At 35.6% G+C, this 25,661-nt stretch overlaps 1 protein-coding gene across 1 annotated transcript in view; it reads right to left on the bottom strand.

The window, feature by feature from the left end:
* prickle1a (prickle homolog 1a) overlaps window positions 1-21,259 on the bottom strand; it is a 51,404-nt gene extending 30,145 nt beyond the window's left edge. The window contains exon 1 of the mRNA XM_039760895.1: window positions 20,936-21,259. The gene's annotated coding sequence lies outside the window, so the exon portion shown is untranslated. The remainder of the gene's footprint in view (window positions 1-20,935) is intronic.
* Window positions 21,260-25,661: the final 4,402 nt, after the last annotated feature.

Below are 25,661 nucleotides of genomic sequence, written 5' to 3'. Positions count from 1 at the left end.
AAGCACATACAATCTTAGGTAGAGGGCATAATACAGGTAAATAACAGCCCTTTGTTGGCGTCTATGGTAACCTGCGAACATTATATGGATCACTGAGATTATATATACTGCAAAACAAAATGGAAAGCATAAGAATTAATACAATTTCATTGTGCACTATATTCAGATGATCCAGTAAAACTCCTGAAGTAATAATAAGAGTAATAATACATTGAAGTAGCCATTTTTTTTTTATCTATTTGAAATAATGCATATATTCAAAACCAAAGAACACATCAGGTGATGGACAGATTATTTCCGGATTAAAAAATTAATAATAAGCAAACAGGAAGGCAGCAACACCCATCGCATATTAAAAACGCACAAAAAAGAAAATAATTATCTTTAAGGTTTAATTCTACCTCAACAATATCTTCATTGTATGGTAGTAACTGTAGTTTGAGGAAATATGAGTAACTGTTTTCACAATCAAATTAAATAGACCCTTTTCATGGTACTGTTTAACAAAACTAAAAAAGAGGAGTATTTTTGGATCTCATTTATTGCTATATCCGATAACAGTCTTATTATGTCATTCCTAATACCGAAGAGACCAAAGCAAGTTGTTTATGCTCCTCCCTTAACACAGACTGGATCTTGCGAACAACTGAGTTAGTGAAGTCTTTGAGAGACACAGGTCCTCTTACAATATACTATTTTAGATAGTTAAAGCACCTGTTTTGCTTTGATGCATAGGTCTGGCAAGTATGAATACCCTCTTCACCAACACAGCAACAGAGGGAGTTAAAAGGTTAAACCAATCTTATTAACACTATAAAAAGGCCAATAATTAACCATTGCATCTCAGGTCTGTCTATTGCGTTATTGGGACATTACTTACTTACTTACATACATACATACATACATAGTTTACCATTCCCTAGAAGCCTCTGTGACCCCACAATGCCACTCTCACTCTTCTGCAGTTCTCTTACAAGATATTTCATCTGTGCCAATACTTTGCTCCTGAAAACATCTTGCCAACTAATTATATAAGGTTTCAACAATAATGGAAATGAAAACTTTAAACATTGACAATTTTTTAAAAGAGTAGTATATTAGTCAAAAATGTGAAACTACCATCAGAGATTTACACACAATATAAAAGTGAATATATGAAGATTAGCTGTCATTCTGCATTTACAGTGCCATATTCAAAAAGTATACTGTAGATTGTGTTCAGTGAAGCTACTCAAACAAAACACATCTACAATTTCAAAAATGCTGTAGCACTTAAACATCAAAGAATACAATTTGGTTTTAGTGAGAAAAATCTTTTAATACCAACCTAGAACAGAAGGATAAATTCATTTAGGCTTTATAGTTTAAAACAGTAATTCCACCGAATTACTTATTTTCATCTACTTCATGTGTCCTTGTGCCAGATGAAGCATAATGGGCCGGCTACTAGCAAACAAGGCTGTACTATCATTCTATAGGCTCATTGTGTATTTTATGGAAAGTAACATCTGCATTGGTGACTGTCAATATTGACACATCTGCAAACAAGCCCATGACCTACAGCATTTGCTTTAGGACATTTCAGTTCAACAGATCCTTAAATTCCTTTCTGTACTTCACTGTGTACAAAATGACATTTACAACCTATTGATACACTCTGATGGTAAACTTTTGTCATTTACATTGTTCTTGGGATCTTTTTATAAAGGAAGAAATGCAGTTTACGTTTACAGATGTGACAAATACAACACACATGGACAAAGAACTGAGTTAGTTCTTTTAAAGCTAGTAAAGCTTGATCTAAGGTCTTAGGGAAAGTTTAAGAGCTGTAATAATGTTAGGCCGGAAGGTAGAGTAATTCTGACAGTGACCTCAGTAATTGCAGGATATTTTACAGCTTCAAAAAATCTGCATATTTGCAAAAGCTAAAAATGCTTTCTTATTTATTGGTAGAAAACAGCTGGGCAAAGTGTAGACAGCATGGAGTCTTAATGGGAATCTTCTGTTAGCCTAATAAAAGTATTGTTTAGGTAAAAATACTGCATTGATGTGCCAAAACACAAGGTGGTGTTTAAGACCAGGCTGCCATCTCATTGACAAGTAAACTTTCTTTACAAACCCAGATGTTAAACTGCCTAAAGGAAATTCCAACACACTTTCTCCAGTGGAAAATACATGATATGATAGAATACAAGCCTGCACTTGTTAAATTTTGCAGTTGACTTAGTTCAGACAATGAAGAGAGTCGTCTTCAGTATGTACTCTTATACAGGACAAACATAATTTTTTCCACATTGTCTGCAACTAGTCAGTAGTAAAAGAGACCAATCATAAGCTCAGAATCAGAGAGAAAGATTATTTGTGCAAACATTCAGTATGTTTTTCAAATTGGACAATGTATCATTAGTCATAAGCATTGTACCGGACATTGGAAATGACTGTCTTATTTCTAAGTGAAGAGAACAAAGTTGATCTCTGAACAAAATTAAGAAAAAGTAGAATAAAGACACAAATCGATTCAACAAATGAGCAGTCAGTGTTTCCATTTCAATTTGGTACAAGTGCATTTCTTAGGAATATTATTTGGAAAAGGTAAAGAAAAATTATGCAATAAAACTTGACAAAGTAACATATATGTTATGTTAACAAAACGGATCTGAGGGAGGCGGTTTGATTTTTTCTGCATGGACCTTTTCTGTTACTGCTGCTTCATGTGTAAACTGGCAGCTAGCACTCACTTTTCCACTGCATTCTGTGGTCACCAGAGGCCTCATGTATAAACGGTGCGTACGCACAAAAATGTTACGTACGAATGTTTCCACACTCAAATCGTGATGTATAAAACCTAAACTTGGCGTAAAGCCACTCACATTTTCACGATAGCTTCAACCCTGGTGTACGCAAGTTCTCTGCTCGGTTTTTGCAAACTGGTGGCACCCAGCGTCAAAGCAGTGCTACTGTTCCTGTGTGGTTACCCTTTGTTTTTTAGATCCACATCCCCGACGCGGCTTTATCATATACACTGAAACTAACTGCATATTGTTTATTGGTGTAATGCATCCGATTGTAATTAACCTGTAACAATATAATGGTCCTCAGAATGGTCAAACTATTCTAAATACCACAGCTGCTTTAGCGATGTTACTCTCACTGCACCTTCCTTTTCTTCTTTCAGCTGCTCCTGTTAGGGGTTGCCACAGCAGATCATCTTTTTCCAAATTACTTTCACTGCACCATTCGGAATATGTATATCACTGTATTTGAGTCGGGAAATCACTGCTCAGCAGCTGATTGGAAAGAGAATTAATCAGGATACATGATTAAAGCACATGCTGCCTCCGCCATGCTGCCTATTGAACTGCTCTCAAATGGCAAACGCTTCAGAGCCTTTCCTCGTGGTTCAGAAACAGTTTCATCCCAAGAACTATAAACACACTCAATCAGACCATCAAGTGCTCTTTGTCGAACTGTTTGTACTTATAAGTACAATCACCTCACTGTAAAGTTGCGATTATTATATTGCACAACCTGAGCCACTTTATAAAGCCTGGATTTACATATGATGACGATATTTTTAAGATGAAATGCAGCAAAATAGGTTTATTATATTATACAGATAAAACTTTAACTTCATTTAAATAATCTATATTGTTCATAATTAAACAGTGAAGACATAGTGCCACAACGCTAGCAAGTAGCTCCCTCTCCGTTCACGGATTGTTCCTGCCTCACTGAAAAAGGAAACGAAGAAAAGTAAGGACAGGAATTGGATGTTAGTACATTTGAAAGAGACAGTACTGCTGCAATAAATTACTTTATCAAAGGTCAAGCACGGCAAAGCAAGCATCTTGCGGGAGGCAGGAACAATCACTGCGCCACCATGTTCCCATGTTTAATAACATGCTTTAACTCCTATCATCATAAAAATGATATCATGTATACATCTCAGTACTTTAATTATTCAGATAGCTGTAATATTACGAATGTAATGGATTCTGTGTCCTGTCGGAGGAAGAGAAAGCCCGGAAGCACATAGTGATTCACACACAGAGCACATAGAAGATCAAATACAAAACAAAGCATTTAACATGCTACTTTAGTTACGATGGGATTTGAGAAACCAGTAAATTAAACAATTTTAAGGTGAAGTTTATGATGTTCTACTTTAATGACAAAATAAACTATGTGATTAAAGTGGAAATTTCGAGATTAAAATTGACATTTTGTGCTTTTTTCGCCACTCTGTGCCTATATTTTTTTTTCAGCCTTCATGTGACACTCAGATGGTGGGCTACGACTTGCCTTTTCACGGCGACTCTGATATCTGACAACTTCTTTTTTATTTCGGGCACCGTGCGACTTTGTGAACTTGACCATTCGAGTTTCTCAGACACTCTATATCACTCGATCAACTTCCTTTTGTTGTTTGTACCACTTTTTAAACCAACAAATAGTACATTTTTCCTTGCCTCCACTTGGTATTCACTGAAATTCTGCTATTTTCCCCTGTTCTTTTGCCATTGTCTTTTCACAGAAGGCTGAGCTTAAGGGCTATTTATATTGATTTGCATATTCAAAGAGGCATAATTCTGGGAGGAGTTGGGGTGGGACAGCAGGTGCGTGCATGTGCGTTACTTTTCACGCTGACCGGGATTTATGTAGCGGAAGAATGTGGAAGTTGGCGTTCGCACAGATTTATGCATCTGGATTTTTTTGTGCGTACGAACATTTCCGCTTTTGTGCTTAAGCCATGTTAGAGTGTGAATTCTACTCACGCCATTATGCATGAGGCCCCAGATCCTCGAATTGTACTCTTGGTCAATTATGCTACAACATGCATGAAGGTAAAGATTTCTTTTAAGTAGTCTTCTGAGTATCTGCTCCTTATTACCACATGTACAAAGTACAATTAAAAGCAAATCTCTCAACCACCACATAAACAGGTAAACCTGCACCAGTTTAAATATAAAAAACTGTATATAAATATAAAATCTGAATAAGGGTTTCCTCTTAAAAATTCAACTTTTGAACAACAGTTACCATTTTCTAATATCTGGCTATACTCTACCAATTTTATTTATCAAAGTATGGAGTTTGGAATTTTTACTGACCACATTAATTTTCCACTTCTGTTGGCATTAACTGTGCATTCTGCAAAAACAAGCATAAAATATTCTAAGGGTTGAGACAAAATGAGTAGGCTAAAAGTGACCGAAAGGGTGGCAGAATAGTTATAAAGCAAAAACAGTAGTTATTTTTGCTTACAGAAATAAACAAAAACTTAAACTTACCATTCACTACACACCTTGCATTTAACAAGTTATGTGACACACAATCATAGATGTTTCCTCTTGGCACCAGCATTAACAAGCATATTAATTACCACATATCTAGAAGTGCAAAAGTGTCCAATAGAATATTATGACAGCACATATTTCATTATGTGTGATCAACTCCAAGGACAGAGCAAGAATAAGAGAGTGGGAAATCAAGGTAACTTTAAAGTATAACCAAAAATACCAAATCTTAAATAGATAAATGATAAGAACTATTGTTTAAATGATGAGTGCTAATTGATAAGCTGTAAATGTATTAGCTACACCCTCTGAGGAGTACATGAAGAAGCACCTCTATTCTGTTGCAGTGCTTGCTAACACTGCAGGTGTTTGATCAATTTGAGGCAAGATTTTTATTTTGGATAAATAAGATCGAAATTTCAAGGTAAAGTTACTATACTCATTGATATGAACCAGGAAGAGGTGACACATTGTACGTTGATTAGCACATTCAAAAAGAATTTAACTTACTTTGTGCATGTGATAATAAGGACCAAAATACTCAGAGGATACCAGTGGGAAACAGGGTAGTATCTGCCAGTTTACACATAAAGGAGTAGTAACAGAAAAATGTCCATATAGAAAAAGCAACAGCCTCCCGCAAATCTGTTTTGTTAGCATATCATATAGTATATTACTTTGTCAAGTCATCCAGATCTGATACACAAATTGTAAACTGCACTTGCCCACCAGATTGAAACTAACTGATCCATTCAAGGAAAAATGCAGGGCAACATTGGTAGTGAATAGCAGAAAAAAAAGCTAATTAATGTACTCATTACTGTAAAACATAAAACACATGGAATCAATCTCCAGTGGAAAACAAATGCTTAGACATAAAAGGAACCAACCTTATCAGAATATTCTTTTAATTAAAATGAAGCTGGCATTCAAATTAAGTACTGCACCACAGGTTTATAGTGATGTAATGACAACCACATGTGCATCATTTATTTATTTCATATAAATTATTACTGCAAAAAATTACAGTGTGCCTGTGTGAAGGCCAACACTTATCATGCCATTACTAACAGCAACTCCCTTAGAGTTAATGTAGGTATTTGGAATTCTGGCAAAGTTGGCTGAGAAAGCTGAATCTTTAATAGTTAGGGAAACTTGCCAGAACACAGCACACCAGTCTCGTCTGGTATTTGAAATCTGTATCCGATTACTGTAAAGACAGAGACGTTTAAAAAAAGTTGGTAATAATATGAGCTTAATTATGTGACACTCAAAAAAGACAGGGCACAAAATGCATAAGAGAAAATTTGAAGGAAAAAAAAAACATAATAAATAACATGATCTACAATTTTGTAGAACCATTTTGGATTTATTCAATCATCTCTTGTAAACCAGGAAAAGAACCTTCATTATGCTACAAGTCTGAAGGGTTTTAAATGCAGGATGGAATGCAGGCCTGGTGGTTTGCTCCTTTAATACAAGGCAGAACACTGAAAAACTGAACACTGCTACATGGCACTGTATATAATGGTCCCAGAATACAAGGAAGAGTATTTCTGAATCCAGAAGTTGCACTGCAGATGGTACAGAATTGAACTCCTTTGCATGATGGTAGACAGTACAAATGAGCATTTTTGAGTACTGCCCTAAAAGCCCACAATCAGCAAGTGAGGTGGGGCAAAGGCATGTTGGCAGGCAAAAACGGTGGGTAGAAAAAAAGAAAATTAAGTTGGAGGTGTCCTTTGTTGCAATTAATATGCTGTAGCAAATGCTCTCCAGTATGTTCTGCAAGTTATTACTTCAAAAAGTATGCAAAATGAAATGCCTTATTACATATGATTATGCCAACAGATCGGGGTTATTAAATTGCTCTTCTAATGCAATGTTCTTACAGTATGTGCATCATTATTGTGATCTTCCACTCCTCCCTCATCCTGCTGCACTGATCTAAGAGTATATCACAGTAGAGCACAAAACACTTCATACAAAGTAACTTAATTCCTTCCACTGTCTACCTGCTGGCCAGCACCGATAAGAAGTCTTACCCATCCCTGTACACTCCAATTGATAATGCAAAGATATGCTTGTGGTAGTGAGGCAAACAGGTCTTTCATTCAGGTTACTCTTCACTTATTTTAACCTAGATGTGCAATGCAAGTCTTTGTCTTGGTCAGAAACTAATACAGTACATAGGTAGATTAACTAAGACCACTTGTAGATGATGCAAACAATGACTGAAAAAAATGATCAATTGTATTTTTATATTAAATATGATTTGTTCTGTTGTGTTCATTAAATACAAACATATTATACAGCATATATTATGTTCTGTCATTGCATTGCATCTGCTAACAACATGAGTATTTTCACTATCTTACCTTTGTGTAATTATGGCATTCAGTCATAGTGGAAAGAGTGCTTTAAAGATTTGTTTCCCAATATTACACAGTTTGTGTAAGGCAAAAGGGGTGGGAGCATTGGGACCTTTGATCATTTCTGTGCATATATACCACAACTGGCTCTGGCTCCCTGAAATTTCTATAGACTATAAGTACTACAACTATTCAACATATTCACTCTTCCAGAGAAATTAACATTTACAAAGGTTTAAGTAGGCCCTAAACTAGGCCTGGAGAGAATGCAGTCATATGGTCACAGTTATGATAAATCACACCTGGTAAATTCTGAGTCAGTAAGGTAGTCTTGGGACAGAGGAAGGTAGAACTGTCATTGAAACTAAATGTTATTTTAAAGTATATTTCATACATAAATATTGAAACTGGTGTTAAAAATGAATTTAGATGCATGTACATTTCAAGTCAAGTACTGGAGGTGCCATTTTCATGTTAATGTACCTGTTAAATTTTTATACTTTCCATCACAATGCAGTACATTTTCTTAGCATAAAAAATGTATTTAATATTTTCAACACACAAATTTTTTTTCTCATTGTACTTCCTTTATGAAATACATCTCTTACAATAAAGGAGGAGGATAAAAACACTTGTGTTGTGCCCTTGGCTTACATGAATACATTACCCGAGTTCCTTCTGTAACATTAATTTGTTCAAAAACTGGTGGGCACTTGGACACCAAAGACCTAATGACAAAATAAACTATGAGATTAAAGTGGAAACTGAAGAGATTAAAGTCGACATTTTGACTTTAATCTCGACATCGACTTTCTTTCCTTACTGTGGCACTATTTCTAATATGCTTCTGTATGACACCAGACACAAGTTTTCACGTTGACTTTGACATCTGATCACTTTTTTTTTTTATTTCGGGCACACTGTGACTTTCTTAACTTGAACTTTGGAGTGCCTAAACAACCAAATAGTATGTTTTTTTCCCTTGCCTCCACTCCACTGAGTAGGACCTCCGCTTAACAATTTGTTTTACAAGTACCTTTACCATTGTCTTTTAACAAAACACTGAACAGAAGGGGCTATTTATATTGATTTGCATATTCAAATATGGGTTCTGAGCTTGGGAGGGGCTGTTGGCATGTGCATGCAATTCAAATTTCACATGACGATTTATAAAAGGAGTAGTGCCTTGAACTTTGCTTAAGTACAGTTTTATGCATCTGAATTTTTTTGTGCACATGCACATTTCTGTTTTTGTCTATATGCCAAGTTTTAGTGTGGATATATATCTATGAATATGTAAATATTTGGAATATATTTACTATTTGCATTTGAGTGCATTCATCCTTCCGTTAATTCTGACCAGTTTCCCTGTTGATCCTACTGAGAAGCACTTCCATAGCGTGCTGTTGATATCACCATGCTTTTTTCATAAAGATGGTATTAGGCAGGAGGTGAGCAGAGCCTGGTCTTTGCCAGATATAGTGCATGGAATTCTTCTGAAAAAGTTTTCCTCAAGCCCTTAGAGTCCTTTAAATGCCATTATGTAAACTCCAAGCAGGCCTTTATACAACTTTTACTCAAGAGTGCCTTCAGTCTAGCCACTCCACCATAAACACCTTATGGATGGAGTACTATTAAGATGGTCATCCTTTCAACATTCCATTAGAGTGGCCATTGAGTTGTTGGTCACCATTCTGACCAAAACCCTTCTTGCACAGCTTCTCAGTTTGGTCATAATCCCAGCGTTCCAAACTTCACCCATTTTAGAGTAATTCAGGCCACAAAGCGTTAAAAATGGTTTTATACCTTTGCCCTGATCTATGCCTCACCACAATTTGATAGCAGAGATTCATGAACTTCATGGCTTGGCATGGTTTTTATCCTGACATGCAGTGTATATTGTGGGACTAGGTATGTACCAATCAGGTTTTTGTAGTGCCAATAACAATCGTGATATGTTTTTTTTTCTCTGTAAAAAACATTTATACTAAGCTTCTGCATAGCCAGACATGGAGAGGCCTTATGCTCTATATTAAAGTGGTATCTTTGGTATTTTTATAATTATAAACCACAGGTGTTACCTGTTCATTTTTTATTAATAAAATTTAATTCCATAGAATTATTGTTCAATGACCATACAATACTAAAATAAATGAAGTTATCTTCAAATAATTTTTAACTAATATGTAGAGAAGATATTGATCCATAATATTGAATATATGGCATTAAAGAAAATACAATGCTTTTCATAATAAGAAGCTGTGAAATGGTTTAATTTCTTTGGTAATGTACTTATCTGAAGCAAAGCTCAACAAAAAAGTAGTTTTCAACATTTGTCTAACATGTATCATTCCCACGCATTTATTCTGGCAATGAAACACTGCTTAAATGCAAATGCACATACACTTATAGGTTTTAATCATTTTTAATAATTAATTGCACTACAACTTTTTTGCTATTAAAATATATATTTTTTGTATTTATAAATATGGATTACCATTGTAATTATGCATTTCTTGTTTCTTATCAAAACAAACTATATAACACACACAAACTAATAATAAACATGGTACAAACCCTTAAAATTAGCAACAAATGTATCAAATGTTTGTAAAATGTTTGTCAAAAAGATATAAGACTAACATGCTTAACAATTTTCTAAATAAAACAGACCAATTTTGCCATTTACGACGACCAAATCAGGTTGCGACCAGAGTTTTGGAAGGAATTACGGTCATGACCCAAAGTTCCACTGTATGTGAGCTGCTATACTTAGCACAAGCTTGTTCACTGTCCAGACTAAAAGTATTCAGTTTACCTAAGAAAAAGAGCTTCTATCCTGTGTTTGAATCTAACATCTGCTCAATGTCCTCCATGTTTGTGTATTTTCCTTTCAGGGCTTTTTCTTAAATTCCAAAGACTTGGGTCTCAGAATTACATGTGACTCTAAATTGGTCCCTTGTGTCTAGGTGTGTAAATGTAACCTGAAATTGACTGGTGTTTCATCCATAGATGCTTCCCACCTTGTGCTTCATGCTGGTGATCAGGTCCAATCTTCTGTCACCCTGAATTGGATCAGTTCTCCTATTATTTAATTATGCACAACCTCATTCCTTTTTTCTTATAAAATCTGTTAATACAGTATCTCTTGTTTTTTTCCTCACCCTGATCTTGATAAAACGTAGCAAACAACCATTTAGTTAAATCTGATCACTCACTTCGAGCAGTACAGCAACACTGATATATTAAAAAAAGTGTCATTTAGATAAGAAACCATGTACTATGTGCACAAAATGTACAATGTATTTATAGGCCACTAACAACTTAAACATTATAAGTTAAAACACACAGAGTATGCAAATAAAGCTTGCTAACACAGAATCCCTGAGAAAGAAGATACCTGGGACTTTGGAACAGCTCAACTCAGTTCACACCCAAATTCCATAAAAAAAAAAAACTCCAGTCGTTGGTAAAGAAACCTGTTAAACATTACAGAGTCAAGAATTTAAATAAGAATGGGCCAGAATTCTTCCTTTGTCACAGTAACCTTCAATTTTTATAAGAACTATTAATTCCAATTATTGCAGCTAAAACGTCTTTGCCAAGAGACTGAATTAAAGAGCAGGTACATATACTATAGCCAAGAGAACCTTTGCATATTACCTGTCAAATTACATCATTATGTAATATCAGGACAGACGTAGATGGATGTCAAAATGTGTTAAATAATACATTCCTATAGTGATTTACTGTTAAATCAAAATTATGTGCATCCACACATATGCAGACACATATGTGAAGTGATACTTAACATCCTTTAAATTGCACTACTTTTAACAGATAATAATAAACATTCATTTTAAGCAAACTAATGTAAATGATCATTAAAGTAACTCCACATACAGCACACTGAAATGTGCTCCATAACTTTTAAAAGTTATGAATGGAGTTATTTGAATAAACTGCACATCAAGCAAGTTTTAATTTGTATTTTGGCCATTTTCAGGCAAAATACCCCTCTGCATGTGAACAGCTGGAGTGAAGTTTCACCTATAAGAATATGATTAACACTATTTAATTTGTTGCAGTGAAATAATTAACCTTCACCACTAGTTGTGGTTTATTCTTACTACCTGTGCATTTCTAATTGCTTGTTTTAAAATAGGGCTACACTTGCACTTCATAAAAGTTAAAAATGGCAAAATATAGCTAAAATCATATTTTGTGAATGCCATGGTGAAACTAATAGTGCTAATTCACTATACAGATAAACCAATGTCACAGTAGTAAGATGGCTATTTCTGCAAAATAATGTCCAGTAGAGGTGGAGAGAGTAGAATGTATTTCCCTTCTTTAACTTTATATTACTTTTTATAATAACCATATATAATTTTTTACTACCCTTCCTATGTAAAGTACACATTAAATTTTATTTACCATTTAGGGGAAATTCCTCACACCACTGCTTCATGTCTTAAAAAATACATGACAATGTTATTTCTACAACTGCAGGACCTTAAATGGAGGTGGTCTGGTTTTCTTTCAACACACTTGGCAGTATATATTTCTGGATAAAAGATGACCAATGTGTTTATGTTACATCTGAATTATGGATAAAACTGTATAAAATATTTTACATTTGCTCATTTATCCAATTAGTATACTATAATGCACCAAAATTATTATATTTGTGCTAATTATGCTCTAGAATATTTGTACAATATGTGCACAATTAATGACTAAAGGATTTAATTTAAAATTGGAAGTTTTTTGTAAGTACTTACTACAAAAATGAAACAGTCACTGATTATGTACAGTCATGTGATTCACAAGAATGCCACAAGTGCAACATAAGCAGATGAAACATTCAATAAATCTTTGCTCAAAAAATGTTTAATTACACTTGAAAATACTTTAACAAATGAGCAAAACAGTTAAAAAAAATCAATATTCACAAACTCACTCTCCTCATGTAGCATAACAGAAATTATAATTGAGCACTTCTAAATTCCAGTCAGGTCCCAAGTGCTATTAAACAAATTTAATCTTCCACTTTTCACATGATATTCTTCTCTTGCTAATTCTGAGTTGATCAAGCAGATTTTCACCATGACCAGAAGTAGTATTACTAAGTCTGGAACTGCTGTCAACTTTTTCTTTTTAATTCGACTCTGACAAAACTGCGTCTTCATTGCTTATAAAATAGTCTACAGTCTATGCATAGCAAGTAAAATATTGGTGAATTCCTATACATTACTCTTCACTGCATAAAGGCAAAGAGTATTTATACAGTCAGTTACTAAATGTCACAGTTTTTGCATAGATAAAAATAAAATTAAGTTAAATACATAGTAAACAAAACTTTGTAAACAGAGTGTGGCAAAATAATCTAATTTACATAATATTGATAGTTATTGGTTAATTCAATACAAATAACACTCTTCTAATAAGGGACCTACACTTTACAGTGGCACAGCTGTTTAGTCTGCCCTACATCACTAGCAGGAAAAGTGACTTTGTGTAGGTCACACAGAGATGAGGATTAACCCAGCAACTTTGTGGTTTATAGTCCAGCTTTGGTCTCTAAACCATACTGTCTGGAGGTTTAATAAAGCACTTACTTGTTGAAGCTAGTAAAATCACTGGATCAAAGAACATAAAGAAACCATAAATCAAATGTATTCATTAAAATGTATATAATTCATTCTGACATATTTCATCCCATTTTTCCCATGTCAGTACCACAAGGACCTGGATCCTCTTGGCTGCCTCATCAACAAACAGGAACAAGATCCAAATGAAATGCTAGTCCACAATTCAATTAATCAAATTACACACAGAAATGCATAAAAACTATGGATAACCATTTAAGCCCCCACCTCCTATGATAAAAGTTACCTGCATTTTAAAACCCAATTAATTTCCTTAAAGGGAAGGTTTAAACTTTATTTTCACTTAAGAAAATGCTGTTTACTACAAATCTTCTAATTTCAGATATCAAACCATTTTTTGGTGATTTAAACTGGCTTGAAGTATATAGTATATGTAGCTGCATGCCCTGCTTTGCACAAGATGATATGAGAATAGACTCTATCTGTATCCATTTTTTTTTTTTTTTTTTTAGAAATAAAAGGTTCATATAAAGGGTAGATTAGTAAATAGAATTTATTCTGTATGTTTTAATTGCTAATTTTATAAACAATATGTATATTGCCAGTAGAAAGTCCAGCAATCTATTTTTCCAATTAAAATTTAAAATATTTACAATGTACAAAATGTTTAAATACTGCACTGTAGCTTTCCAATTCTCAGCATTAACAATTTTACAATGTAAGACTTCTGGTATTAATTCTAAAGTTAAGCTAACATTTTAACATGGAATGCTTAAATGCTTACATTATTGTGATCACCAGATATATCACTCAAAAAATACAATACTATCTCAGAGTTCCTCTCTTCCTAATGTGATATTCTCAGCCAAGATACTGTAATTCAAAAATCAGTAGTTCTATATGAAAGTGTGTTAGAAAACACAGTTTATTCATTTATTTATAAATGTTTTAATGCACAGTTAGTACAATATTTTCTGTTTACTTCACACATTAAGTGAAAATGCCACTTAATATATGCAATAACTTGATATAGATTGTAACAGCTCTATGTTTTAGTGATAGTTGACATTTTAAATCACCAAGGAAAGACAATCATCTTCATTCTGAAACCGATTTTGGAATAAATGGTACTTTGCCCTTTAACAAGTTTGTTAAATATTATGCCCATCAGAGGGCAGTACAGGTATACAGATAACTGTAATTTAGCTAAGAAAACTAATGGATGCCTGCATTCAATCTACATGCTATGACTATTTAACTTCCTAGTGTATACCACCATGTAGCCAAAATATCGCTTCTATTTTTACAGGTACTGTGGTAAAATAAACTGAAATGTCTACACAACCAAGTTACTAAAAACATACAATCATGTATGTCTACTTTCATTATTCACATTATTCATCTAAAACAAACAAACACAGTTGGATTAACAAGTTCTAAGAAGCAGTATATATTAGCAAATATACATTTGATAGCTAAGAGCACAGCAATATAGTACTCATAATGACTACACGAGACTTTTAAAGCAAACATTCAACAGCTAGGTCTGCTCTAATACTACAATTGAGCCATCATAGCTTACACACGAGTAGCACTAATATTACACCTATAAATCCAAGAAAATAGCTCAGTCATTAGGTTCCTAGGATGCTGCATTCAGCTTGGGTACCTTGTTACTCTGACCAGGATAAACAGGTTCACAAATGGATGAAGTTTCAGTCATTAGGATACTAATTATTTCAAATGGCTTGGTCTGAAAACCACAGACAATGCTCACATAATCTCCACTATATAATCCATGAAATTCTTAAATATATTGCTAAGAGATTTTTTTTTAACTTCTGACATTTCCATAAAATGTAGGGCCACATGGTGTACTGTGCATATAAGACACTCCACACACATTCAGACCTACTTATACAGAGCCATTTAGAGATGCCAGTCAACCTAAACTGTGATGTGGAAATAAAAAAATACACACAGAAAAAACCCAGATAACACCACAGCAAAACATGCAAATTCCACACAGACAGTGAGACTGGACCCATACCTCTACTGACCTAACAAAACTAACATATTTTGTATTGTATGCTAAACAATATAATGATTATAAACAAGATAAATACAACAGCAATAATCTTTGCCAACAGCAGCTTACACAAGGGAAGAATCAGCTCTGGATGACATGCAAGTCATCAAAGTGTATACTTACTTAGCTCACATCAGATTAACCTAAGAGAATGCCTTTGAATCTGTGAGTGCCTTGGTAGAATACAAATTCAAAAACACTTATATAAGGAGTTATTTCTCAAAACTTAGAAAATTTTATAATCCTTGATGCACATTTTACTGCTTTTGTATTGACAGCTTGCAATTAACAGATACAAATTCAATTACATGTTTACCACTTTTATTAATTAATTTTCTGTAACTGCTTTTTCTAGGCATATTGGAAGGGAGTACTTAACATTTTAATGATAGAATGCACAAAAATATCTAATTATTTTTAATAACATTCCAGAACATCAATTCCCAAGACAAAACAGATAATTAACCTATGTTACAGAAAATTTTACAACACAGGATACTTATTCTTTAGGCACTAAAGCAACACATATCCTTCTTCAAAACCTCACTTATCACAAATAACAAAAGAAGATTATGAACTAATGTAGAAACTAGGGATGCTCTGATTAGGTTTATAAGGTTGATACCGATTACCGATTTCATGTTACTTGATCGGCCAATTCTGATACTAATTCAGTTTTCCCCCTCTTTATCCTTTTAAAAAACTTTTAAAATAAGCTCCTGTATAACGAGATACATAGAGGCTTATGTTTATCAAGAAAACACAAGACTAACATTTATAACAGGGTTAGAAGTAAAAGACACATTTTTCTGTTAAGCTGACAAGACTACTGTTAACTAAGCAGCAATTTCAAATTCAAATTGCCTTTAAAACAAGCTCACTGTCCCTACTCAAACGGTGACCATTTTAATTTAAAGGACAAAACAAGAAGGTCTGAATTCATTAAAGTAGATATTCATTCTCTTTGTCTAACTGCACAGGACTACTTCTCAAATTCCTCTCTCTCAATGTATTACTCCACTTTCTTTTGAGTAAAGGCTAATATTCCAGTCGTCTCTCTCTCGAACTCTTGTAAAACAAGTTTTGGATTGCTTTGCTTCACTTACTGTAATACCTCGCATGAAAGAGAACTGCAACTAAATTACCGTAATGCCTAAAAAAGCAGGAGCTGAAAAGATGTGATTGGATAATTTACTGATCACTGATCGAGTCTTTTTTAGTGAAAATTGATCAAGTAGAGCAGCTCTAATAGAAACATTTTAGTATTACATTCTTATTACTTTTACAACATTCAGAAATTATAAGCCTGAAAATAATTACCTGTAAAAGAACAAAGCAGAATTATCATAAATAAATGCTTGTCTGTGTCCTGGACTTGCGTAGATACCAATGCCCTTGTTCAGTGATGGGGACACTATACCATAATAATTGGTGCTGTCTGTTGGAAGATGCATAAAACCGAGGTCCTGACTCTCTGTGGTCATAAAAAATTCCTGGGCATCTTTCAAAATGAGTAAGGCAATTCCTGATGTCCTCACTAAACTGCTTACCATGGCCTGCTTGTTCTTGTTCCCTAATCCCCTGTGCTTTATTAGACAACTCTCTCTCTCACCCCTTCACCACTTAACACCTAAGGTGTGGAGAGCATACTGGTTCAAAAATGACAACAATTGCATCATCTAGGTGGATGCTACACATTGGTGGTGGTGGTTGAAGTGATTCACCCCGTCTATGTAAAGTGCTTTGAGAGGTTTGAAAAGTGCTATGCCATATCAATGTAATTCATTAATGTAGTTTTATCATACGCTTTAACTGGGGAAAAAATAATCTTAAATAATTAGCATTTGTACTAAATAATATCAATTATTTTATTTAATTATTTTTATTATTTCTGCTATACAATATACTTATATCCTGAAACCTTTTTTTTTTTGGGTTTACATTACATTATGTTGGTCTTGAGGGCATCTGAGGACAGATTCTACAAAGGCATGTGTTTAGTAGCTAGATTTACTAATGCCATATTAGCTCTTGATAACCTCAATGCTTTTCCACTTAGTTTTCATGAATGGAAAAAGTTACCTGATAAAAAATAATTATATTTATTTTCAGAAATTACAAATATTTCATTGGATTGGTTGTCATAAATACACATGGAAAACATTTGGTGTCAAAGATGGCAATTAACATACTGAATTAATGAAATAATCAATCAAGTTAAGTGACTGCCCAGGTGGAACCGAAATGGTAATGGCTTGGCAGCCCTCAAGGACTTTGAGTTGAGCAGCCTTGTATCAGATGGGGTAGCCTGCAAGGATGCCAAACTTGAGCCCTGGGAGGCTGTAGATCTATGTTGTTTGCACTGCAACCTGAGCTGCTGTGCTTGAAGAGTCTTTATTATTACGAAGACAGAAAAAATAAAAATCATTCTGCCTCAAAAAGCTTTCAAAGTTGAAACAACCTGTATTAAATGCATGCTTCAAAATCATTATCTGTAAACCACAGTAAAATATCATATTTATTTGTTAAATATTTATTTACTAAACAAATGGTAAGATCAATTTTTAACTATAAATGACTGCTAGGAAATACAGACACCATTCTTCACAGTACAATTTGGAACTTAAGTAAGCTCACTTGATTTAGCTAAGGATCATGATTTCCACATTTCTGACCACTAGGGGACACTGCCAGCTTAATCTGGGACATTTCATATAACACATTTACCTTAGTGACTGATGCTTTAAGATATTTGGCTCTAAAGGGTTAGAAGTGCTGTTTAAATAAAGCAAGAAATTCTGTTATGTTTATAAACCAGCTATATTCTAATTCGTGCTTTGGTGAAGTTTTTTAAACTGTTTTCAATTTGCAACTCTAATTATAAACATGTTTTTACAAAACATAACAATAACATTTGTTTTTTTTTTTTTGCAATCAAATATCGTGACCTGAATACAACAATGCTGACTCAATTTATGTGTCCATTAAATGGAATAATTCACCACCAAAAAAAGACAATACAAAATTCTGATCTTGATTCTTTATTTTAAAATATATCTTGAATATCCATCCCCCCACACCCTTACTGTATACCTTCATAGCCAACAGGGTTTAAAAGTTGATGTTGGTCCCAGCAGAGTGCTATATTTTGCTTTGCCATGCCCCCAGCTGTGGCCACAATGACAGATTTCTGTCCAAGGAAAGCCCTGACTAAATGCATGCCAAATTAAATCCTAAACAGACAGCAAAGATAAACGGCTGTTGTTTCAGATTACCCCTAGTAAGGCTATGTACTGTTAAACTCTCCCTTTCAGAATTTGTTTAATAAATTAATCTAGTCCTAAAACAGTTTTTCATGGATGTTGTGGTTTAATAGCTATATCGTTATGTGTATGTCATATAACCAGAGAAAAAGTTGAAAAGATGAGCACAACTCAAATGAAAGTAAATCTGAAAAGAGTTTTCTTGTGGGTTTGGCGAAGGAAGATAACACAAATGTACAATTGAGACTAAATCTCATTTACAAACACTATAAAACAATGATAACTTTAAAGGGGACCTGTCAGTTGTCACCCAAGTGACAGGCAACAGCTGAGCATATACATCTGGACTTTTAATGCGTCAAAACGTTTCCAAACCATACAGCAGTACTACTCACTCACTTACTTACTCAGCAGGTCAACTTAGTTAAAACTGTGCCTTTAAGATCCCTCACTGTGCAGGATCAGCTACGCGCTGCAAAGAAATAAGAATTCCCATTTCACCTCTTCTTATACATGAGCTGTTCTGTTTGAAAGTATTTTCCTCCCTCGAATTCAGGAAAATAGTCGCATCTGACATTGTACAACTTTTTCCATTAAAGAGCATTCAATGTTTAAAACAAACTAAACTGGACTTAACTTTTAATGTAGAGAAAGTGTGTAGGCTGTTCAGATTTCTTCTACTTCTTAATCTTTAAAATTGACTTAATTAAAAAGTTAGCTGTCAAATAATACAATTTTATATAATACTGTCACAAAGCTAAAGCACAAAACTAGACTCATTTACCAGTTTCCCTTCTTAATACTGTCTTACTAATTTACTTTAAAGATTTTCCTGAGCAATGCATAGTTAACTTAAAATAATGCATCTGAATGCGTGTATTATGATCAATTCTTTAGCAACCTATGATAGTGCAGATGCAATACAAAATAAAGATAAGTTCTGTTACCGTTATTCTCTCTTACAGCTATGCCAAGAAGACACTAGGTATTTAAAAAAAATTACCCTATTAAGTTAAACAACATTGCTCTATATAAAAACTTGACTGCCCAATTCAGATCACTTGTTTGTACTTTTCTTGGAAAAAAGAAAAAAAAAAGAAGACTAGAAGTTGTGTCTAAGTCACTAGGGGGCCATAAAACAAGCAGAAATCGGCCAATCATAATACATAAAGACAGTTCTCTTTCCAATTCATTTCTGGATTCTGTTCGCTATGGCTGTTAATTAGCGTGTCAGGAAATGACTGTTGGATGAAGGTTTTTATTTTAAAAAAAAAGCATCTGACATTACGTATTGTACTGTACTATAAAGACGTCCCAGCTTAGACGTGCATATTCGAACGGATTGTTTTAAGCATCCCACGGAAAATGCTTTAATAACTGTTTAGTAATTTTTTTTAAGCTGTCTTGCATTCTTAAAGACGTCTCCTTCGTATTTTTCTCAAGTAAATTTGCAAGAGAATTAAATGGGGAAAGCAGTGTTGGGAGGTCTGTCTGTCTCCTCAATACAGTCAGTCCCGTCCACATAGAAAGAATCACTTAAGTTATTGAGAGGTTGCAGCTTTATGCCCATAATAAGAAATAGCATGTCAAGCACTGTTGAGGCGTATTGTAAATATTCAGTGCTTGCTGAATAAGTAATGTACAGAAACACACACAGAGGTAAAAGTTAATAGCCCGGCACGTTTCGGATGACGGTAAAATTGGCAAGGGGAAGAATTTAGGAACTCTGGGCTGTTCCGAGGGTTGTCATTAATCTCCGTTACGCGCTTATGTATCGCGATCAAGTTGCATTTATTGCGTGCACTATATGTCGACTTTTGCTTTCACAAACAAATAACGAGTCCAAACTACTTTATTTGTTTCTTCCCATAACTAAGATCAGCCATCCCACTTCTTCAATCATCACTTTTATCCACTTTTCTGCCAGCTTTTCTCAATTGCACCACTTTAGGTATCTTTTTAACTACCAGGGGCAATGGAGATAGTACTAATACAAATAACAATAATGAGCATTTATACTTAAACGAGAAATATCGTGCATTTCTATAAAGATAAAAAAGACTGAAACTTTTCTGGTGTGCAGGCAAGCAGCATTGCTGCCAGGATTCCTGAGCAGCAATTTCACTTAAGTACGCCGTCAAACCTGCGAGAAGACAGCTAAAGTGACAAGAGAGAGAAGGTGACCCCTTTCAGCTTTGATTTGCCTCATTTTGTTTCTCTACTTATCAACTAATTTCCTACTACCTCGTATGTTTTTAAATTAAACCAGTCAAGCGCATATTTATGAGACGTAACGACTCACCTCAAACGACGGCGTGTGCTGATAACGGGATGCAAAAGCTCCAGCTTGCTATTCCTTGTATTTTCTAAGTTTATTTGCAGTTGACAGGTTTTACAAAGAATCACATTGGAGTTCGGAAGCTTCAGGGGTCCGCCAAATTGCCACTCCGTCGACCTCCCGTCAGTCAGTACAATATAAAGGGACACATTTTTACGTAGGGGGAACTGAAGAAAGAGCGTCTTCTGCCGAAGCTCTGGCGTTCAAGTAAATTGCTTCGTCTGGCTATGCAGCGACTCGCGCACCAACGCGCCCGAGCCTCTATACACACTGAAATGACATTAACGTTTACTCCCAGCCCATTGGCTTAAACAAGCAACCCCCCCGCCGCCATTTCCCCAATCCTCGAGAGAGTGACAAGCCGGGTAGATGGGAAAACCTGGAGGCCGGGCCACAAGCAGCCACGGGAAGGGGATGTACCAGGAAAAAAAAAAAAGTGGACGGCGACCCAAAGACTTGCAGGCGCTTTCTGTTGTCATTGAAGAACACTTTAAAATAATCAGAATGTCTGGAGCCATTTCAAAAGGAAAATACGACATCTGTCTGTTACTGACTAATTAAAAGAAGCATTGGACGTCTCGGGGGCCACAGTGGTGCAGTTATTAGGGTTTTTGCCTCACGTCTGCAGTCTGAAAGGCTGGGTCTCTATATGGATTCTGCATGTTCTGTTTGTAAGGGTGCTGCCGGAAAACACTTAGGTTAAACAGTAGCAGAAGATATAAATTATAAGATGTAAGTTATTGGTTCAAGTCGCGTCACTGGCACTGTATGACCTGCCTGTGTTCCAGTTGAAAAAAAGCATTTAAAAACGTAAGCAATTGTTTCTTAAATGCCTTGGATAAAGGTAGCAGCCAAACAATAATTGCCCAAGTGACCTTGCAACCCTTTAAATTGCTAACCTTGTTTGATAATGTTACCACAATTAAAATCTTTCTTTTGGAATGTTTTATCCATCCATCTTCCAACCCACTGAATCCAAACACAGGGGTCTGCTGGAGCCAATCCCAGCCAACATAGGAACCAATCCTGGGCAGGGTGCCAACCCACTGCAGGACACACACTAGGGCCAATTTAGAATCGCCAATCCACCTAACCTGCAGGTCTTTGGATTGTGGGAGGAAGCCAGAGCACCCAGAGGAAACCCACACAGACACAGGGAGAACATGCAAACTCCACGCAGGGAGGACCCGGGAAGTGAACCCAGGTCTCCTAACTGTGAGGCAGCAGCACTACCACTGCGCCACCATGCCACCTGGATTGTTTTATATCACTGAAATTCCATCCATGGTCATAAAACAAATGCATAAAAGAACCCAGCAGCAGGGCACAGAGAATTAGATTCAGCAAAAAGATGGTTGGATCTTAAATATTTGTGGTATTAAATGGTGAGTTTCCACTTTTTATTTATGTATGAATATTATAGTACTGCCTATTTTGATGAGGCAAAATTGGTGCAAAATGTAAGATGCCACATATGCTGCATATATATGGTGTACTTTACTGTAATAATTTTTAAAATAAATTAGTTTTTACAGGCCCTTAGGGTGGAATTAACCATCCATGTTCTTGCTCACAGTGTTGCAACACTTGGGCACCACCTAAATGGTCAGCTATAATGCCTCTTTTCGTAACTGGCATTTTCTTATTCAGAATTACAACCCACAGACCAAAGTATGCTATTGGGCTGGTTGATGAATGCGAAATATCTCTAAAGGATGGCATCCAATCCTGTGTCCACCTCTGTTGCCTGTTTCTGCCTTGTGACTGTTGCTGCCAAAATATGCTTCAATTTTCCATGGCACTGACTAGATATAAGCAAGTCTAGCACAATGCACATGTGGATTATTTTTTAATTAGAGCAAATTATATATTTCTTTTATGCATTTAAGCATATTTGAGTTGTCCAAAGGGAAATCAGATAAGCACTTATAGATCTCTGTTTCTATTTTGTATTAAATAGTTTATTAAAACAAAAAATTCTGAACAAGAGGAAACCATTTTTACATGGTTACTTTAGTGCTGAATTACCACATAAACAGGCAAAACTTGGGGCATTAGTAAAGTTAGGGTACAAAATTAGAAAACTTTTTTTTTCTTCAAAGAATTTCATATTTCACACATATATGGCTTTGGGATGTGGAGGAAATCCAAAATAACTAGAGTAAAACTCATGTAGACGGGGAATCTGTGCAAATGTCACCCAGGCAATGAGTTTGTGGGACTTCCAGTTAAGTCTACTGAACCTGAGACAGCAGTGTTGATTGGTGACTTTGACTTGGCTCCATTTGAGTGAGAGTGCATGTGTATTTTGTGGTGTCTCATGATGGACTGCCATCCTGCTTAGGGCCAAGTCCTGCCTTGCATTAAATGTTGCCAGGATAGACTTCATCCTTGCATAACAACAACAACAACATTTATTTATATACCACATTTTCATAAAAATAATGTAGCTCAAAGTGCTTTACTGATGAAGAAAGAGAAAAAAAGACAAAGTAAGAATTAAAATAAGAGAGCACTAATTAACATTGAATAAAAGTAAGGTCCGATGGCCAGGGAGGACAGAGAAAACAAAAAAAAAAAAACTCCAAATGGCTGGAGAAAAAATAAAATCTGCAGGGGTTCTAGGCCATGAGACCGCCCAGCCCCCTCTAGGTATTCTATCTAACATAAATGATCAGTCCTCATTGTATTCAGGGTTCTCATGGATCCCTGAAATGAATTTGGAAATGGGTGATTTTTAGAATATTCCTAAGGTTTCTAGAAGCTGTTGGCCTCTTTCTGTAGAGGATGTGTATTTTTCAGATATTAACAATTTCTATCAGCTCCACAAATTTCTTTTTTAAGAAGCCCTCAGAAAACAACAAATTGCAAATGTAGTCTTGACTCACTGCATAAAAGCAATAGGTTGATATATTGTGCGTGCATGAGACTAAATGGAAGGCGAGTAAGACCAGGTGGATCGCACGTGGATTCAAATTGTTCTATCATGGTGTGGATAGGAGGAGAAATGGGGTAGGAGTTATTCTGAAGGGACAGTATGTCAAGAGTGTTTTTTAGGTGAAAAGAGTGTCAGGCAGAATAATGATTATGAAGCTGGAAATTGGATGTGTGATGATGTATGTTGTTAGTGCATATGCACTGCAAGTTGGGTGTGCAATGGGTGAGAAAGAAAATTTTCGGAGTGAGTTGGATGAAGTGATGAACACTGTACCCAAGGGACAGAAAGTGGTGATTGGAGCGGATTTCAATGGGCATGTTGGTGAAGGGAACAGAGGAGATGATTAGGTGATGGGTAGGTATGGTGTCAAGGAGAGGAATGAAGAAGGTCAGAGCATAGTGGATTTTGCCAAAAGGATGGACATGGATGTGGTGAATATGTATTTTAAGAAGAGAGAGGAACATAGGGTTATGTACAAGAGTGGTGGAAGATGCACACAGGTAGATTACATCCTAGAGTCAATCTGAAGGAGATTGAAGACTGCAAAGTGGTGGCAGGGGAAAGTGTAGTTAAGCAGCATAGAATGGTGTTCTGTAGGATGACGTTGGAGATCAAGAAGAGGAAGAGAGTGAGGGTAGAGCCAAGGTTCAAATGGTTGAAGTTGAAAAAGGAAGACTGCAAGGTTGAGTTTAAGGAGGAGGTGAGACAGGCTCTGGGTGGCAGTGAAGAGTTACCAGACAGCTGGGAAACTATAGAAGATGTAGTAAGGGTGACAGCAAGAAGGGCGCTTGGCGTGACATCTGGAAAGAGGAAGGAGGAAAAGGAAGCCTGGTGGTGGAATGAGGAAATACAGGAGAGTATACAGAGGAAGAGAGATGCAGAAAGTAGACAAGAATACAAGGAGTTAAGGCACAAGGTGAAGAGATAGGTGGCAAAGGCTAAATAAAAGGTGTATGATGAGTTGTATGAGAGGTTGAACACTAAGGAGGTAGAAAAGGACCTGTACCGATTGGCTAGACAGAGGGACCGAGCTGGGAAAGATGTGCAGCAGGTTAGGGTGAAGAAGGATAAAGATGGAAACATGCTCATAAGTGAGGAGAATGTGTTGAGCAGATGGAAAGAGTACTTTGAGAGGCTGATGAATGAAGAGAACGAGAGAGAGAAGAGGTTGGATGATGTGGAGATAATGAATCAGGAAGTGCAACGGATTAGCAAGGAGGAAGTAAGGACAGCTATGAAGAGAATAAAAAATGGAAAGGCTGTTGGTCCAGATGACATACCTATGGAAGCATGGAGGTGTTTAGGAGAAATGGCAGTGGAGTTTTTAACCAAATTGTTTAATAATTTAATGTTTTTTGTATCTGTATGATTCTGCTGGATTATGCGAATTTCCCCTTGGGATTAATAAAATATCTATCTATCTATCTATCTATCTATCTATCTATCTATCTATCTATCTATCTATCTATCTATCTATCTATCTATCTATCTATCTATCTATCTATCTAATGGAATATTGGAAAGTGAGAGGATGCCTGAGGAGTGGAGAAGAAGTGTACTGGTGCCGATATTTAAGAATAATGGGGACTTGCAGGACTGCAGTAACTACAGGGGAATAAAATTGATGAGCCACAGCATGAAGTAATGGGAAAGAGTAGTCAAAGCTGGGTTAAGAACTGAGCTGATGATTAGTGAGTAGCAGTATGGTTTCATGCCAAGAAAGAGCAAAACAGATGCAATGTTTGCTCTGAG

This window comes from Polypterus senegalus, chromosome 8 (genome assembly GCF_016835505.1).
Source record: "Polypterus senegalus isolate Bchr_013 chromosome 8, ASM1683550v1, whole genome shotgun sequence".
Classification (NCBI taxonomy): domain Eukaryota; kingdom Metazoa; phylum Chordata; class Cladistia; order Polypteriformes; family Polypteridae; genus Polypterus; species Polypterus senegalus.
This window is presented reverse-complemented; position numbering and strand designations above follow the sequence as displayed.